General features: G+C 34.8%; 1 pseudogene; it reads right to left on the bottom strand.

Moving 5' to 3' along the window:
- Nucleotides 1-527: 527 nt before the first annotated feature.
- LOC137935334 (probable polyamine transporter At1g31830) lies at nt 528-3,121 on the bottom strand (annotated as a pseudogene).
- Between the last annotated feature and the right edge of the window lie 17,372 nt (nt 3,122-20,493).

The following is a 20,493-nucleotide window of genomic DNA, read 5'->3' as shown; positions in this document are numbered from 1 at the left end:
TATGAAAAAATTTTAGCCAATGAAGACTGAATACCAAGAATCCTTTTCATTGCAAATTGGAGTTACCAACTTGAGAAACAACAAATATGGAAGAGTTTTTCATATTTCTAATAGTAAGAAGTCTCACAAAGTCAGAATTAATATAGTGAAGTCTTGTATAAGTCTCACAGTATGAGTTCTCAAATAAGGGTTTAAGTTAAATGTGTTTTATTTTTGTTAGTCTTCCATTTATGTTCAGTTGTTCAATTGTTTTAAGACTTATCTTTTAATGCTTGACTTTGGATATAACGGGACATGGAGTCTTCTTGTTTATACTACCTTGGATTAAACACCATATTTGATTGAAAAACAGGCACATGACAAAAGGTGGACGTTGTTACTTTCATAGAGAAACGAAAGGAGGCAAAGAAGCATGAGGGCAAAAATATCCAATCGGGCCATTTGAAGTTCATGACTATTAATCCTAATGAAAGAAGATAAGGGAGGAAAGACTTCCGTGACCAGAAAATAAGCTGTTCAGTCCACAGCTAAAAACCAGTATATTCGTCTTCCATATGTTGAAGATCTGGAAGGTCTGTGCTAATGGAGAATCTCATCCACCTCCTTTTGTCAACGTACTGCAAACATGGTTGCAAAAGAGCCCAATAACCACTTCAATAAGGATTATGAGCATAACCTTTAAAGAAGCAAGAGCTAAAACCACATAGATCAATAAGGTTGGAGGAATACACATCAAAATGGAACCAATAGTCCCCAGGGGTATTTTGTAAGGTTGCAAAGCCTTGGGATACTTGATTCTCAGTTGTATAAATGCCACAAACTCCAAGATCATCCCAAAACAGTAAAGGAAGTTCTCTGCTGCAACAATTTCTTGAAAGCTCATCCAAGAAAGCAGTATCACCCCAGTAGAAGAGAATAAGATCCCCATCAGTGGGGTTCCATAGCGAGATCTCTTGCTGAAGAACTCTGGAAGCATTCCTCTTTCAGCCATACCAAGAAGCTGGTATGAGTCACTACTCATTTCTGCTAAAAACATTCCCATATTAGAAAATGCTAAAGCATTCCGGATCCACCAGCTCAACCACACACCGGTTATCAGTTTTGCAACACCTGAGAAATACCCATCACTCCACATTTCGTGTTGAAGCTTAATTGCTCCTGTGCCCACAATAAAGGGTTTTGACCGTCTTACCAGGCAGGCGCAGTGACGGAACAAAAAGCAAAAATGAGCATATATAGTCTGTCACCTAAGCTAAAACAAGCGAAAATCTTATTTTCTTTTGTCTCAATGATTCTCCAATCCAAACAACAAAATAGAGCTTTGTCTCCCTTTTTTTTTATTATGGTTTCCAAAATATGGCTTTCTCCCCCTTTTTTTTTATGGGTTCCAAACAAGCCTTAAGTGTTAAGAAAGAAACATGGAAAAGAGAGAACCAGAGAAAACATGGAAATTAAAGGTAAGAAAAGAGAGAACCAAAACAATACTTGTAGATTGATATGTGAGAAAAATATGACATAGATGTTATGCTTTCTTACATCTAGTTATTTTTTAATTGGCCTTGTAATTTAAATGTTAAATAACATTGTTAATTATCCTGACAAATAAATTAAGATTTTAATTATCCTAATGATTTTTTTAATTTTAAATATTAAGTAATTTTCTAAATAAGACCTTAGATTTGTAATCTCAAATGTGGTTGACCCAATGTCTTATTTTTGTGCATCTAAATCTACTATTTAACACTTTCTAAGCATAATTAACACAACTCATTAAGGTTCTTCCATAGATGCTTCCTATAAGGGGGATAAGAATCACCATGACCATTTAACTTACCTTAGATTTAGAGAATTTTGTAATTGGGTTCTTAGGAGGGTGGTTCCCAAGTTGGGTTCTTTCTCCTTCTCTCTTTTATTTTTCAATCATATTTGAGTATCAATTAGAAAACCTTTTTATGACAAAAAAATGTGATATTTAAATTTTTTTTATTATAAAAAGTAAAATTGATGTTAACATTATACCTTGGAACATATATAGTTGGTAAGATGGTAGGGTTTCAAGTTTTAAGTCTTTAGCCTATTTTAATTAAAAATAATAATTATTATAAATAAAAAATATAAAAAAATGTTGAGCCTTTGATATTATATGATAATTTATTAATATAAAATAATAATAATAATTACATGTTAATGACAGATAATTATAATAATAATTGGAAGCACATAACTATAATAATACCGAGTCTAAAATATTTATCCAGTTCTTTACATGATAAACTTGGAGTTGGTTGAAATTTGATGTACTAGTCAATTTTTTATAGTTTACATGTCATGTCGGATACATTTATTTTAATTTAAATTTTTTTATGAATATTTAATTATTTTTATCAATCTAATCTTTTACCAGGTAATTATTGTCGTAAATAATACTTATTAGATATAATCAAATTATATTAAACATTAAATAGGTTTTCTTAAGTCTCAAACGATATTTTCTATAACTCAAATTTTGGAAGACATAATAATTATATATTATACCATTTTAGTCCCATCTAGCACTTCTTTTTGGCCGAGAACCCTGATTTCAGAGACACGACAATTGCCTATCAAATGAGCAGCCAATACCACATTAACTGTTGTGAATGCTCCTGTAAATCCGGTTTGACACAAATGAACGTTTTTGGATTTCATTTCTATGAACAATAATTTATTCAAAGGATTCAATCACATAAACTAAAGAGATGACAAAGCCAAATTAATGCCCAATTGTCTATTCTTGAAATTAATGCCAATGATGTTAAAGAGGAACTTTTTTTTTTCACAAATCCTTATGTTTTCCACTCTCTCTCCCTCTCTTTCTCTCTCTTTATATTGCATTTGACCAAGAGGAAGTTTTCATTGCTTCTCTTTCTTCTTAGCTTGGCACTTTCCAGATACTTCAGAGACAAAGAATAGTTGCAGGTAATGAGATAAGACGCGGCATGCTGGAATGGAGGTTTATCCTTTCAAAGGATGCTCCTTCACCTAACAATGAAACAAGATGAAGCACCATGGGCTGGCCTATGCGGTCAACTCCATTTTCGGATACTTGTTTGCTGGTGGCAAATGGACCAAATTGAACCATTTTGCTCTTAGTTTTTGCAATGAAATTAGAGGAATTCTCTTAGTTTTTGCAATGAAAGTTAGTGAGAAAATGGTAAATGTTTACTACTTCAATGAAGGGAATGAGTTCATCGCGAGACTGGTAAGAGTCAAAGATGTCATCACTTATGTAGACGAAACGAAATGTTTTGTGAGTTGATCAACCCTGTTGTTTGAAAATCTTGCATCGGGACCGAGTGCAAACCATTTGAGGGGCAGGTTCCCTTTACATACGTGAGTCCTTCGCTAAGCAATTAATGGTATGATTTTTTCTCCAAACTTGTCTACCTAATTTGTCCAAATTAACAAAACACATCAGACCATTTTATAGCTAAGGTGATTGACAATTAATGCAGCAAGTAATGTACTTACCATGAAAGTTGCAAATCGATCAAACGTAACTTGCATGAAAACACCCGGAACCAAATCAACAGGGCAACCAAATGGCAATGCTTGGTAGAGTCAACCCTGGGACATTCATTATTCCTTGAGTTACTCTCGAAACTAACCTTGCATCCATAAAGAAAACAACAAATATCAGATCGATCATATCAAAGGGCGCGACAAAAAAAAGGCAAGTCTACAATATTTTGACAAACAAGAAATCAAAATTTGAATTAGAGTGTCTACACATACGATCATTTGTCTAGCTAATGATTGCTTTAAGAAATTTGTGTTGGAGTGCATGCTTCTCCATTGCTAGGGGCCAAGAGACCCGTTCAATTCAAGTTTTGTAACACTAGTTTGAAGAACTGTTTTCTTACAAGTTGAACTATTGTAATTAAACAACTTAAACATAATAAACGCAAGAATATTCCTTTTGATTTTTAGCAAAAAATCACGCAAGACCAGTTTTTCAAAAATAATTTTCTATATTATATATACACACACACACACAAACTCATATATATATATATATATATATATGTATAAGGAAACAAACCCTAACAGTAATAGAGAATCCAAAGTAATATTTGAATCAATATGTGAACTTACAGTTTGACCTTTCCAATTCCATCCATTCCGTATGATGTTTACAATAGTAATCCAAGCCACACATCTCCATCCATGATCTATAAATCTACCAAAAAGATGATCTAACAAAAAACCATGTAAAGGAACCACTACAAAAGGAATAGATAAAAATAGCAGCATTTTGAAAGAATTAGAGTAAAATTAGAGAATGTATCGCAGTTTCAATTTCTTTTTTTATTTAAGCTAAGAGGAACACCGCTCTTTCCTATCAAGTAGATACACATTGTATCTCACAAATAACAAAATGTTTATATTTTCAAACAAAACATAACATTTTATGATCCCAATTTCTTGCCTGAGCATTGTTGGCTAAAAAATTATGTTGGGGACCATTAAGTTTGGTTTGAAGTGTGAAAGATGGTACCTTGAATAGAACATTGGGTAGCTTGGCAGTATAAGGTTTGGGGTTGTATGGAGTTTAAGGCAAGCTAATGAGAAGGGTGTGTGTGTGTGCGTGAGAGAGAGAGAGAAGGGGGGGGGGGGGGTTGGTTGGTTATGGAGTGCTGTGTATTTTGCGAAGGTTTAGTTATGAAATATAGAATGTGAAGAGAGATTAGGGTTTAAGGGTGTGCATTGGAGGAGAAGTGGTGGATATATAGAACTCGAAGGACTATGAGGTGATGGATGATGGGGCTTGGATGGAAGGGAAAGAAGAAAATGAAACTCATGGACGAAGGGGGAGGCATAGGCGTAGCTTGAGAGTTAGGATGGGAAGGGTAGCTAGGCAAATAAAAAGGAAAGCACTAAGATAACTAAAGAAAAAAACAAAAAATAGTAACAAACATAAATACCTTAGACAAAGGGATATTCTCCTTGGTTGGATGGTGTTGGGATCTATTGGGGGTAGAGAATAGTGATTCAAAAGGTTCATAGAGCTTCCAATTTATAGACTAGAGACTATAACTGCTTCTACTCTTTAATCTATATGGGACTAATGGAGTTAAAACCTAGAATATACTTTTTTTTCTCACATTTTTTTCCATTCCTTAATTGGAGCACCTACGTAGGACTTTCTCTAGTCATTTTTATCCTTTCTTGGTTGGCACCGACTCTTTAACTCTCCTCTTAATGTGAAGTTGTTTCTTTCCAACTAGTGCAGCCTTCTTGATCCTTCTCTGCTTCCTTTCCACATTTTGTACTTGATGAAACTCTTGGTGGACGACTTAAGAGAGCTAACTTAAATGAACTTTATCTATGTCTAAACCTTTGGCACTTAAGCTTGATTCTACATTTAACCCCACACAGGGGCATTTCAACCATACTTCTTTAGCCAATCCCTTGTCTCCAACATGGTCTTTCCCTAAACACAACAAGGGTTGATATAGAAAAACGTAAAAATATAAATAACTATCACATATGGATCCATAGCACATTTAATAAAGTCAAAAAAATTCGTAGAGAAAAGCAAACCCTCTACACCTTTTTGTGAGAGTGTCTTAGGTTAAGGACCAGTGAAGTAATAATACATTGTGGAAAAGCAATTAGATAAACTTGAAGAAATACTGAAACCTAATTAGAAAAAAAATGTTACTTGGCACATGCAATGCTCCTATAGTTTTCAATAATGAAAGAATCGTGGAAAATAATAGAAATCTTGGTAAGGACACCTAAGAAATAGTAGAATGGGAGAAGAATTTGTTTTAGAAGTTTTGTTAGTTACTGCAACAATGAGCATTTATATAGACTAATTTGGAAATATCGCACTCTAAGATTTTGTGTTTTCTATAGAACCCTTTACATGCTCTATTTCCAAATTTCCACATATTAAAAAAATCTCAATTATTTAATTAAAGCTTCAAGTAGAGAATAAAATATTCTTCATATCTTAATTAATTTTCTATTGTCAAGAAAAATTTTCGGTAGATCTTCTCATTCATATAATTTTCATTTCCTTTTTTTTATAAAAAAGATTACTTATTTGTGATAGAAAATCTAGGAAAAAATTAAACTAGATGACTTCATAGAGCAACCTTCGATCATTGAAATTCAAAAAAACATTTTGTTCCTCTGTGTTCTCAAATACTAAAAAACATCTTTAGGATCCTGAAATCAAGAATAGCTGAACCCATAAATAAATTAAAACTTCACCCCTAATGATGTAAGCACGAATTGCTAGTTCTCTTCTCATGAAGACAAGAACTTAAAGGCTAGAAAGACCGAAATATTTATTACTTCTGTAGGTTTTCGACCCTTATCCAATTGCATTGTGGAAAGATTTTCCATCAACTCAACATGTTTCTTAATAAATTCACATGAGCAAATCACATATGTCCAAGAATCTAAGTCCCTACAAGATCCTCTATAAAAAAAACTAAGAAAACTCAAAATCCTTAAGTGAACCATAAAGATGAACGAGTTCATCATCGACATAACGAATGAATAATATCTAGTTGTAGTTACCAATAAGTGCAACTATATTGCGATGTCTCGAGAACCCTATGATACTATTAGAAGATAGGCCAAAGTGATTGTTGAAGAAGTATTAACGACATACCTTGAAATTGATAAGTGTTTTAGTTTCTTTTCCTTAATAACATATATTAAGGTTTCTACTCGTCATTAGAAATATGAAGTATTAGGGGAGATTTGGGGTGGCATAGAGTCGAGCCGAGCTTGAACCTGTATATGTTCGAGTTGGGTTTGATTTAAATACTTCAAACTTGAGCTTGAGCCTAAAATTGGAATCAAACTCGAACCCATTAATTTTAACTGAGTTTGACCTGGGTGATAAGTGGGTAATGCCTGTCATTTACAAGATGGCGGTAAAAGACCCACAGGTATATATATAAAAAAGTCTAAATGGACTTAAACACCCATATATGTATTTATGTATGGACTTAAAACACCAACTGAAGCAACACATAAGAGGTTGGCCCAAAGGGGTATTTGAGGAAGATTTGATACTGAGGCCACCACTTCTTTAATAATAATGTCTCATCCAAAGAGACACAATAGTTGTAGCTGAAATGAGCCTAGGCCTATCTCACACGAACCAAAATCATACAAATCCTTGTAAAAGACCCATGAAATAATCTGATGCGAGTATCTGCGCCAAATAATATGATGACCAAAGAATATGTTGCGAATACCTCAAAATAATAATCCAGCTGGAGAAATAGAATGGAGTTGTGCCAAGTCAAATAGTAAACCAATATAGCCTAGTCGCAGCAGAAATATATGTAAAACTTGGGACCTAGACCAGGCCTCTGTCAGAACCGGCTTGGCAGAGTCAATGCTCAATCAGATTTTTCCTAACTTTGGAAAAATAAAATTGGGCAACAATGCCTTCTTCTTCTCCGCTTTCGAACAGAGCAAAAAACCAGAGATTCCTAATGGACAACAACAGTGAAGATACGATCGAGAATTAGAAACAAAAAAATAATTTGGTTGGCATCTTCGCCCTCCCAAAATGGCAACCCAGTGACGATGAGACTGAACAAGAAAATCAGCAACGTGTTTTTCGTGAGGATAGACAGAAGGTACCTCAAGTTTCGAGCGAAGGATCAATAATGAAAGTTGAATATTGATGATAATTCAGCCGGATCGGTGGCCGGCTTCCTTGTAGTGAGAAGTCTTCATCTCTAGAAATGGAAACGACGCTAGCGTGGTGAATAACAACGGAGAGACAAATTTTTAGAGAATCAAAAGTTTCCAAAAATAACAATGCAGCAACGGATCGGTTGAGATTTTTTTTTCGAAGATAGTTGCGTTGGACTGATTGAGCAAGAGTTTTGAAAACTAGGCCTCCCATCGCTGTGAGAATAATAGCATCTCCACCTTCCTCACAATGCCAGCGCGACAATAATGTTCTTAGATGCCAATGATGTTGGTGGTTCGTGCACGGTCGATGGAGATGGCAACTTACCAAACGACAGAGGTTGCAAATAATTTGCACCAAAAAAACAGTTGGAGAAGTCCAACAAAACGGTATGGAAAATCCTCAAGTCATGGAACAACAACCGAAAGTGATCAATAGTAGAGCAATGGGGGGGGGGGGGTGTGTAGAGATTTTTTCAACAACGAGATTGCCGATGCTGCTGGGAGAGCAACTTCAGAGACAAGAGAGGTATCATCACGGTAGACGGTCATGATAAAAAAAAAACTCCCAGAAATAGAATAGAAGTGTAGAGGTGAAACCATAAAGAAAATATTGGGTATAACGACAAAGAAAAGATAAATACGAACCAAAACTGCTAGAGATAATAGATAAAAAAATATCACATTACCTCTGTGGGTTGACTGAGTCAACTAAGTGAGTCAACTAAAATAACTTGCTTTGATACCATGTTGAATTAATGGAAAGGAAAAATACTTCATTAACTTGATGTAATAAGAGTACATGAACCCCTATTTATAATAGAGCAAAGTAGAAGAGTCCGATTAAAATTAAACTATCATTGTCCCAATTACACCCAAACTCTAACACTTAAAGATAAGTCCTATCATAATTAAATAACCCAATATAAATAGAAGACTAACATGACTAAAACATCTTTATACTGAAACTCTTATGTGAGATCTGCTTCCATAATAAATTTGGCTCCGTAAGACTTCTTATTGTGTAAGACTCATCATGCTACCTTGCGTGGTCATGGTGGGTCCCACTAGCTCATGTGATCATGGTGGGTCCATATCTTATGGGTTTGGGCCATCTTCCAACACATTTGGATATGTGGGCCTTCCTTGGTCGTGTGGGCTTGGGCCCATCTTCCAATAGAAACAATTCAACCCCCTATAGCACTGGCTAACACCACACTTGTGGAGTTTGCAGATCCCATCAAGGTAATTCCATCCTCTCAATGTTCCTTTTGGCCCACAATATGATACTCAACCTATAACCTAAAGGAAAACACATAGAGCTTGCACTACACCCTCTACTTCTCACCCCATATCTAATTTAGTGTTTCACCATGGCTTATCTTCTTCATGTTGTCAATTTCTTGTGTCTGTCTACTCCATCTTTGTCCTACAGTCCTATCAGGAAGATCTGAGACATCTAGGGGCATAGGCAACAATGGAAGAAGAAATGCAGGTACTCTATGAGAATCAGAGATGGGCTCTAGTTCCTCTTCCATTAGACAAAAAAACTTCTAAGTTGTAAGTGGGTCTATACGGTTAAACACAATACAGATGGGTCAATTGCATGCCTTAAGGCCCACCTCATTGCCAAAGGCTATATTCAGTGCTATGGGATCAATTATGAGGAAAAGTTCTCTTCAGTGGCCAAATTGAACTTGGTATGTATCTTATTAACTCTTGCTGCTAATTCCTCGTTGTCAGTCTATAAACTAGATGTGAAAAATATTTTCCTCAATGGGGATATATAGGAAGAAATATATATGCAATAACCATCCGGATTTGTGGTTGAGGGGGAGTCAATATGTCGATTGAAGAATTCCCTCTATGGTATGAATCAATCTCCTCAAGCATGGTTTGATAAATTTAGCCAAACATTGATATATGATGGATTTCACAGATATTCCATATATCACTCTATGTTTTCTTAAAGACACACCTAAATGGAAATTGCTTTTTGCCTTCTATGTTGATGATATTGTCTTAGCCGCCAGTGATCTCGAGGTCATTTAAAAAGCAAAGGAAAATATAAGTGAAGAGTTCAAGACAAGATCTTGGATTAGTTAAATACATGTAGATTGATATGTGAAAAAAATATGACAAAGATGTTATGCTTTCTTACATCATGTTATTTTGTAATTGGCCTTGTAATTTAATTATTAAATAACAATGTTAATTTATCCTAACAAATAAATTAAGATTTAATTATCTTAATGATTTTTTTAATTTTAAATATTAAGTAATTTTCTAAATAAGACCTTAGATTTGTAATCTCAAATGTGGTTGACCAAATGTCTTTTTTTGTGCATCTAAATCTACTATGTAGCACTTTCTAAGCATAATTAACACAACTCATTAAGGTTCTTCCATAGATGCTTCCCACAAGGGGGATAGGAATCGCCATGACCATTTAACTTACCTTAGATTTAGAGAATATGGTAATTGGGTTCTCAGGAGGGTGGTTCCTAAGTTGGGATCTTTCTCCTTCTCTCTTTTATTTTTCAATCATATTTGAGTATCAATTAGAAAACCTTTTTGTGACAAAACAAATGTGATATTTAAATATTTTTTATTATAAAAATTAAAATTGATGTTAAAATTATACCATTGAAATAGTGTTTCAATATATAGTTGGTATGATGGGTAGAGTTTCAAGTTTTAAGTCTTTATCCTATTTTAATTAAAAAAATAATAATCATAAATAAGTAAATATAAAAAATGTTGAGCCATTGATATTATATGATAATTTATTAATATAAAATTAGAATAATAATTATATATTAATGAATAATAATAATAATAAGAAGAAGAAGCATATAACTATAGTAATACATAGTCTAAAATATTTATCCAGTTCTTTACATGATAAACTTGGAGTTGGTTGAAATTTGATGTACTAATCAAATTTTTATAGTTTACATATCAGGTCAGATAAATTTATTTTAATTTCAAATTATTTATGAATATTTAATTATTTTTATCAATCTAATATTTTACCAGGTAATTATTGTCATAAATAATAATTATTAGATATAATCAAATTATATTAAACATTAAATAGGTTTTCATAAGTCAAAGACTCGAACAATATTTTCTATAACTCAAAAATTTTGAAGACATAATAATTATATATTACACCATTTCAGTCCCATCTATCACATCTTGTTGGCCAAGAACCATGATTTCAGTGACACGACAATTGCCTATCAAATGAGCAGCTAATACCACATTAACTACTACAAATGCTTCTGTAAATCCGGTTTGACACAAAAGAACATTTTTGGATTTCATTTCTATGCACAATAATTTATTCAAAGGATTCGATCACACAAACTAAAGAGATGACAAAGCCAGATTAATGCCCAATTGTTTGTTCTTAAAATTAATGCCAATGATGTTAAAGAGGAACTTTTTTTTCTTTCAAATCCTTATGTTTTCCACTCTCACTCCCTCTCTTTCTCTCTTTACATTGCATTTGACTATGAGGAAGTTTTCATTTCTTCTCTTTTCTTAGCTTGGCACTTTCCAGATACTTCAGAGACGAAGAATAGTTGCAGGTAATGAGATAAGAGGCGGCATGCTGGAATGGAGGTTTATTCTTTCAAAGGATGCTCCTTCACCTAACAATTAAACAAGATGAAGCACCATGGGCAGACCTGTGCGGAGAACTCCATTTTCGGATACTCGTCTGCCAGTGGCAAATGGCCCAAATTGAGCCATTTTGCTCTTAGTTTTTGCAATGAAATTAGAGAAATTCTCTTACTTTTCACAATGAAATTTAGTGAGAAAAAGGTACATGTTTACTACAACAATGAAGGGAAGGAGTTTGTCATGAGCCTGGTAAGAGTCAAAGATGTCATCACTTATGTAGACGAAACGAAATGTTTTGTGAGCTGATCAACCTTGTTGTTTGAAAATCTTGCACCGGGACCGAGTGCAAACCATTTGAGGGGTAGGTTCCTTTCACATAAGTGAGTCCTTTGTGAAGCAATTAATGGAATGATTTTTGTCCAAACTTGTCTACCTTATTTTTCCAAATTAATAGAACACATCAGACCATTTTATAGATAAGGTGACTTACAATTAATGGAGCAAGTAATGCTACTTACCATGAAAGTTGCAAATCAATCAAACGTAACTTGCATGAAAACACCCGGAACCAAATCAACAGGGCAACCAAATGGCAATGCTTGATAGAGTCAACCCTGGGACATTCATTATTCCATGAGTTACTCTCAAAACAACCCTTGCATCCATAAAGAAAACAAAAAATATCAGAACGATCATATCAAAGGGCGTCGACAAAGAAAAAAAAGCAAGTCTACAATATTTTGACAAACAAAAAATCAAAATTTGAATTAGAGTGTCTACACATACGATCATTGTCTAGCTATTGATTGCTTTAAGAAACTTGTGTTGGAGTGCATGCTTCTCCATTGCTAGGGGCCAAGAGACCCGTTCAATTCAAGTTTTGTAACACTAGTTTGAACAACTGTTTTCTTACAACTTGAACTATTGTAAATAAACAACTTAAATATAATAAACGCAAGAATATTTCTTTTGATTTTTAGCAAAAAATACGCAAGGCAAGTTTTTCAAAAATATTTTTTTATATTATATACATACACACACACAAACTCATATATATAAGGAAACAAACTCTAACAGTAATACAGAATCCAAAGTAATATTTGAATCAATATATGAACTTACAGTTTGACCTTTTCAATTCCATCCATTCCGTATGATGTTTACAATAGTAATCCATGCCACACATCTCCATCCATGATCTATAAATCTACCAAAAAGATGATTTTTACTTGTTTGGGTAGATATAAAGAAAAAAATGAAATGAAGGAAACGGTACAAAACAAGCAAATAAAATTAGTGAGAACAAAAACCATGTAAAGGAACCACTACAAAAGGAATAGATAAAAATAACAGCGTTTTGAAAGAATTAGAGTAAAATTAGAGAATGTATGGCAGCTTCAATTTTTTTTATTTAAGCTAAGAGGAACACCGCTCTTTCCTATCAAGTAGATACACATTGTTTCCCACAAACAACGGAATGTTTATATTTTCAAACAAAACAGAAAATTTTATGATCCCAATTTCTTGCTTGAGCATTGGTGTCTAAAGAATTAAGTTGGGGACCATACTTTGGTTTGAAGTGTGGAAGATGGTTCCTTGAATAGAATATTGGGTAGCTGGGCAGTATAAGGTTTGGGGTTGTATGGAGTTTAAGGCAAGCTAATGAGAAGGGTGTGTGTGTGTGTGAGTGTCTGAGTAAGTTGGGGGGGGGGGGGGGGGGGTGCTTAGTTATGAAATATAGAATGTGAGGAGAGATTTGGGTTTAAGGGTGTGCATTGGAGGAGAAGAGGTGGATATATAGAACTCAAAGGTCTATGAGGTGATAGATGATGTGGCTTGGATGGAAGTGAAAGAAGATAATGAAACTCATGATGAAGGGGGAGACATAGGTGTAGCTTGAGAGTTGGTGGGACTAATGGGAAGGGTAGCTAGGCAAATAAAAGGAAAGCACTAAGATAACTAAAGAAAAAAAAAAATAGTAACAAACATAAATACCTATGCCAAAGGGATATTCTCCTTGGTTGGATGGCGTTGGGATCTATTGGGGGCAGAGAATAGTTATTCAAAAGGTTCATAGAGCTTCCAATTTATAGACTAGAGACTAAAACAACTTCTACTCTTTAATCTATGTGGGACTAATGGAGTTAAAGCCTAGAATATACTTTTTTCTCATTTGTTTTTCCATTCCTTAATTGGAGCACCTTAAGAGGACTTTCTTGAGTCATTTTTACCTTTTCTTGGTTGGCACCGACTCTTTAACTCTCCTCTTAACGTGAAGTTGTTTCTTTCCAACTTCTGCAGCCTTCTAGATCCTTCTCTGCTTCCTTTCCACCTTTTGTACTTGATGAAACTCTTCGTGGACGACTTAAGAGTGCTAACTGAAATGAACTCCATCTATTTCTAAACTTTTGGCACTTAAGCTTGATTCTAAATTTAACCCCACACAAGGGCATTTCAACCATACTTCTTTAGCCAATCCCTTGTCTCCAACATGGTCTTTTCCTAAACACAACAAAGGTTGATATAGAAAAATGCAAAAATTATAAATAAGTTTCAAATATGGATCTATAGCACATTTAATAAAGTAAAAAAAATTGGTAGAGAAAAGCAAACCCTCTACACCTTTTTGTGAAAGTATCTTAGGTGAAGGACCAGTGAAGTAATAATACGTTGTGGAAAAGTGATTTGATAAACTTGAAGAAATACTGAAAAATAATTATAAATAGAATGTTAGTTTGGCACACACAATGCTCCTATAGTTTTCAACAATGGAAGAATCGTGAAAAATAATAGAAATCATGGTAAAGAAACCTATGAAATAGTAGAATGGGAGAAGAAATTGTTTTAGAAGTTTATTTAGTTTCTGGAACAATGAGCATTTATGTAGACTAATTTGGAAATATGGCTCTCTAAGATTTTGTGTTTTCTATAGAACCATTTACATGCTCTATTTCTAAATTTCCACATATTAAAAAAATCTCAATTATTTAAGAAAAGCTTCAAGTAGAGAATAAAATCTTCTTCATTTCTTAATTATTTTTCTATTGTCAAGAAAACTTTTCGCTAGATCTTCTCAATCATATAATTTTCATTTCCAATTTTTTTATAAAAAAAGCTTACTTATTTGTGATAGAAAATATAGGAAAAAATTAAACTGGATGCCTTCATAGAGCAACTTTCGATCATTGAAATGCAAATAACATTTTGTTCCTCTGTATTCTCAAATACTAAAAAACATCTTTAGGATCCTGAAATCAAGAATAGTTGAACCCATAAATAAATTAAAAGTTCACTCCTAATGATGTAAGCTCGAATTCGTAGTTCTCTTCTCATGAAGACAAGATCTTAAAGGCCAGCAAGACCGAAATATTTATTACTTCTGTAGGTTTTTGACCCTTATCCAATTGCATTGTGGAAAGAATTTCCATCCACTCAACATGTTTCTTAATAATTTCAGTGCAAATCACATATGTGCAAGAATCTAAGTCCCTACGAGATGCTCCATAAAAAAACCAAGCAAAATCAAAATCCTTAAGTGAACCATAAAGATGACCGAGTTCATCATCGACAGAATGAATGAATAATATCTAGCTGTTGTTACCAATAAATGCAACTATATTGCGAAGTCTCGAGAACCCTCGAGAACCCTATGACACTATTAGATGATAGGCCAAAGTGACTATTGAAGAAGTATTAATGGCATACTTTAAATTACTATGTGTTTTAGTTTCTTTTCCTTAATAACATATATTAAGGTTTCTACCCATCATTAAAAATATGAAGTATTAGGGGAGATTTGGGGTGGCATAGAGTCGAGCCAAGCTTGAACCAGTATATGTTCGAGTTGGGTTTGATTTAAATACTTTGAACTTGAGATTGAGCCTAAAATTGGAATCAAACTTGAACCCAATAAATTTAACTGAGTTTGGCTTGGGTGATAAGTGGGTAATGTCTGTCATTCACAAGACAGCGATAAAAGACCCACGAGTATATATATAAAAAAGTCTAAATGGACTTAAAACACACATATATGTATTTATGTGTGAATTTAAAACACCAACTGAAGCAACGCATAAGAGGTTGGCCCAAAGTGGTATACGAGGAAGATTAGATACAGAGGCCTCCACTTCTTCAATAATAATGTCTCATCCAAAGAGACACAATAGTTGTAGCTGAAATGAGCCTAGGCCTATCTCACATGAACCAAAATTATAAAAATCCTTGTGAAGGACCCATGAAATAATCTAAAGCGAGTATTTGCACCAAATAATATGATGACCAAGGAATATGTTGTGAATACCTCAAAATAATAATCCAGCCGAAGAAATAGAATCGAGTTGTGCCAAGTCAAATAGTAGACCAATACAGCCTTGTTGCAGTAGAAATATATGTAAAACTTGGGACTAGGACATGTATATCGTGGAAAAAAATAAATTTTGGTCAGAACCAGCTCGGTAGAGTCAACGTTCAATCAATTTTTTCCTAACTTTGGAAAAATAAAATTGGGCAACAATGCCTTCTTCTTCTCTGCTTCCGAACAGACCAAAAAACCAGAGATTCCTAAGGGACAACAACAATGAAGATACGATCGAGAATCAGAAACAAAAAAATAATCTAGTTGGCATCTTCGCCCTCCCAAAATGGCAACCCAGCAATGATGAGACCGAACCAGAAAATTAGCAACTTGTTTTTCGTGAGGATAGACAAAAGGTACATCAAGTTTCCAGCACAAAATCAGTAATGAAAGATGAATATTGCTAATATTTCGGCCGCATCGGTGGCCGACTTCCTTGCAGTGAGAAGTCTTCATCTCTAGAATTGGAGATGATGCTAGCACAGTGAATAACAATGGAGAGACAAATTTATAGAGAATCAAAAGTTTCCAAAAATAGCAATGCAGCAACGGATTGGTAGAGATTTTTTTTTTTCGAAGATAGTTGTGTCGGACTGATTGAGCAAGAGTTTTCAAAACTAGGCCTTCCATCCCTGCTTGAATAATAGCATTTGCACCTTCCTCGCAATGCCAATGCGACATTAATGTTCCTTGATGCCAATGATGTTGGTGGTTCGTGCACGGTCGATGGAGATGGCAACTTACCAAACGATGGAGGTTGCAAATAATCTGCACCAAAAAAAAAGTTGGAGAAGTCCAACAAAACATCATGGAAAATCCTCAAATCATGGATCAATAGCCGGAAGTGATCAACAACAGAGCAATGGCGAGGCAGAGATTTATTCAACAACGAGCTCGCCGATGCTGTTGGGAGAGCAACTTCGGAGACAAGAGAGGGATCATCGCGGTAGACGGTCATGATCCAAAAACTCCCAGAAATAGAATAGAAGTATAGAGGTGAAACCATAAAGCAAATAATGGGTATAGGGACAAAAAAAGATAAATACTAACCTAAAATGCTAGAGATAATAGTTAAGAAAATATCACATGACCTCTGTGGGTTGACTGAGTCAACTCACATAACCTGCTCTAATACCATATTGAATTAATGGAAAGGATAAATACATCATTGACTTGATGTAATCAAGGTACATGAACCCCTATTTATAATAGAGGAAAGTAGAAGAGTCCGATTACAATTAAACTACCTTTGTCCTAATTACACCCAAATTGTAACACTTCAAGATAAGTCCTAACATAATTAAATAACCCAATATAAATAGAAGACTAACATGACTAAAACACCTTTAAACTGAAACTCTTATGTGAGATCTGCTTCCATAATAATTTTGGCTCTGTAAGACTTCTTATTGTGTAAGACTCATCATGCTACCTCGCGTGGTCATGGTGGATCCCACCAGCTCATGTGATCATGGTGGGTCAATATCTTATGGGTTGGGCTATCTTCCAACACATTTGGATATGTGGGCCTTCCTCGGTCATGTGGGCTTGGGCCCATCTTCCAATAGAAACAATTCAACCCCCTAAAGCACTGGCTAACACCACACTTGTGGAGTTTGCAGATCCCATCAAGGTAATTCCATCTTCTCATTGTTCCTTTTGGCCCACAATATGATACTCGACCTATTACCTTAGGGAAAAAACATAGAGCTTGCACTATGCCCTCTACTTCTCACCCCATATCCAATTTTGTCTCTCACCATCACTTATCTTCTTCATGTTTTCAATTTCTTGCGTCTATCTACTCCATCTTTGTCCCACAGTCCTATCAGGAAGCTCTGAGACATCTAGGGGTGCAAGCAACAATGGAAGAAGAAATGCATGCACTCTATGGGAATCAGAGATGGGCTCTAGTTCCTCTTCCATTAGACAAAAAAACTTCTAAGTTGTAAGTGGGTCTATACGGTTAAACACAATACGGATGGGTCAATTGCATGCCTTAAGGCCCACTTCATTGCCAAAGGCTATATTCAGTGCTATGGGATCAATTATGAGGAAAAGTTCTCTTCAATGGCCAAATTGAACTTGGTATGTATCTTATTAACTCTTGTTGCTAATTCCTCCTAGTTGGTCTATAAACTAGATGTGAAAAATATTTTCCTCAATAGGGATATAAAAGAAGAAATTTATATGCAATAACCACCTGGATTTGTGGTTGAGGGGGAGTAAATATGTTGATAGAAGAGATCCCTCTATGATCTGAAACACTCTCCTCAAGCATGGTTTGATAAATTTAGTCAAACATTGATACAAGATGGATTTCACAAATATTCCATAGATCACTCTATGTTTTCTTAAAGACACTCCTAAAGGGAAAGTGCTTTTGGCCTTCTATGTTGATGATATTGTCTTAGCCACCAGTGATCTCGAGATCATTTAAAAAGCGAAGGAAAATATAAGTAAAGAGTTCAAGACAAGATCTTGGATTAGTTAAATACTTTATATGTATTGAAGTACTACAATCCAATCGTGGGATTATATTATCTCAAAGGAAGTATGTCCTTGATCTACTAGAGGAGAATGGAATGATGGGGTGTAGACTAGTAGAAACCCCTATGGATTCAAATACAAAATTATCTGCAGGCATTGGAGAAGATGTGGATATAAAAAATTATCAAAAACTTGTGGAGAAACTCATTTATCTCTCTGTAACAAGGCCGGATATATCATATGCAATAAGTGTACTTGCACAAACCATTACTTACTCATTGACAAGCTCTGAAAATAATATTACGATACTTGAAAGGAGCTCTAGGAAGAGGGCTTCTCTATAAAAACTAGGGTCACTTGAACATAGAAGGGTTATCTGATGCTGACAGGGCCAGAAGCCCAGATGATAGAATATCTACTTGGGGATATTGTACAATGGTTGGAGGGAACTAGGTAACAAGGAGAAGCAAGAAGCATAATGTAGTTGCCAGGTCCAGTGCAGAATGTTGAACTTATGGAAAAGAGAAAAAATTCATTGACTTGATGTAATCTTAGTACATGAATCCCTATTAAAAAATGAGGATAGTAGTCGAATCCAATTACAAATAAACTACCCTTGTCCCAATTACACCCAATCTCCAACACTTAAAGATAAGTCCTAGCTTAATTAAATAACTCAACATAAATAGAAGACTTACATAAGTAAAACACCTTTAATTGAGACTCTTCTATGAGACCTTCTTCTGTGAGACTCCTGTAAAACTCTATCATATTAATTCTGGCACTATGAGACTTCTTACAGTTAGTGAGCTTCTATGGATCAAGTATCTTCTCACTGAATTGAGATTCCATAAAGAAGCTCCTATGGATCTACCAGTTAGTGAGCTTCTATGGATCAAGTATCTTCTCACTGAATTGAGATTCCATAAAGAAGCTCCTATGGATCTACATTGTGATAATCAAGCGGCAATTCATAAAACCTCAAATATGGTATTCCATGAAAGAACAAAACACGTTGAGGTGGATTGCCACTTGATACGAGAGAAATTCTAACCTGACATATTATCTCTCAAACATATCTCCACATAAGGGCAACCTGCAAATATTCTCACCAAACTAATCATTCATAAAATCATGTCCACCATTTACAACAAGCTGGGCATCTACGATGTATTCTCACCCCTAAGTGTTAGAAGGTGGGACTAGAGCCTCCATGCCCACATGAGGTGGCATGACAAGTCATCACAAGAGGTGGAGGATTTTGCAATCTTCCTTGATTAATGTAATTGATTGATCATCCTTTGATTGATGTAATTTAGCTAGTCATGATTGATGTAAGTAGAGATCCTAATAGATTGAGTTTCCCTAAATATGTTGTTGGTAGAAGCCTTCATTCTAGCTCTCCTCTTCTCAAATTCGTGGAAGAAACTCTCTCCTAGCCTAAAGTCTCTCGTCTCCATTTTCTCTTCTCTCCTCTCTACTTGAGCTCTCTCTCTCTCTCATTTGCTCAAGGTTTCAGGCATGGGGTCCTAAATTCAACAACCAGCAAGAGAAAATCTCTCATGACAGCTTTGTTGTCTATGGTAGAAGTCCAGGTAATTGGGTGCAAGGTTTACTAGAGCCTCCAATGCACTAGGAGTGAACTTTGGAGCAAAAAATAACAAACAAAAGATGGCTGGTTACTGTACATACAACTCCTATGTTGAAGAACTTTCTTAAGACATTCCTATATAATATTTTCAATCTGATAGGTGTCTAGGTGTGCTCCATCTCTTGACCAGTTCACCCATGTAAAGCATCTGTTAGCCCAGAGTTAAGGAGCTTGTATGGATACATAGATGGGAAGTAATGCTCATCCACATAGCAGGGGGTGGTAGAACTCTTTGAACTTGGGATATGAAGTACTAACACAACAACCTCCATTGCATAGTTTTTAATTATTGAGAGGGAGTCAAGGACGCAAAGGGCAATAAAGTAATAGAAAATAAAACAACAATAAAGACCAAACTAAACTAAACTACACTAAAGACACAAAACCTACTATAATACCATGTTGAATTTTTGGAAAAGAGAACACTTCATTGACTTGATGATAATTGAGTACAATCAGCCTCAATTTACAATAAAAAATAAGTAGAATCATATTACAATTAAATTATCCAGGTCTCAGTTATAACCAAAGTCTAACAAGTAAAGAAAAGTTTTAATATAATTAAATTATTAAACATAAATTGAAGACTAACATAACTCAAACACCTATAAAAATGAACCTCTTCTATGACTCTTCCTTCCTATGAGACTATTAGACT

This window comes from Aristolochia californica, unplaced genomic scaffold (genome assembly GCF_029961685.1).
Source record: "Aristolochia californica isolate CCGP_79_NKW_82.1479 unplaced genomic scaffold, dmAriCali1.0.hap1 SCAF_6, whole genome shotgun sequence".
NCBI classification, from domain to species: Eukaryota; Viridiplantae; Streptophyta; class Magnoliopsida; order Piperales; family Aristolochiaceae; genus Aristolochia; species Aristolochia californica.
Note: the sequence above shows the minus strand (reverse complement) of the source record. Positions and strands in the feature narration are given on the sequence as shown.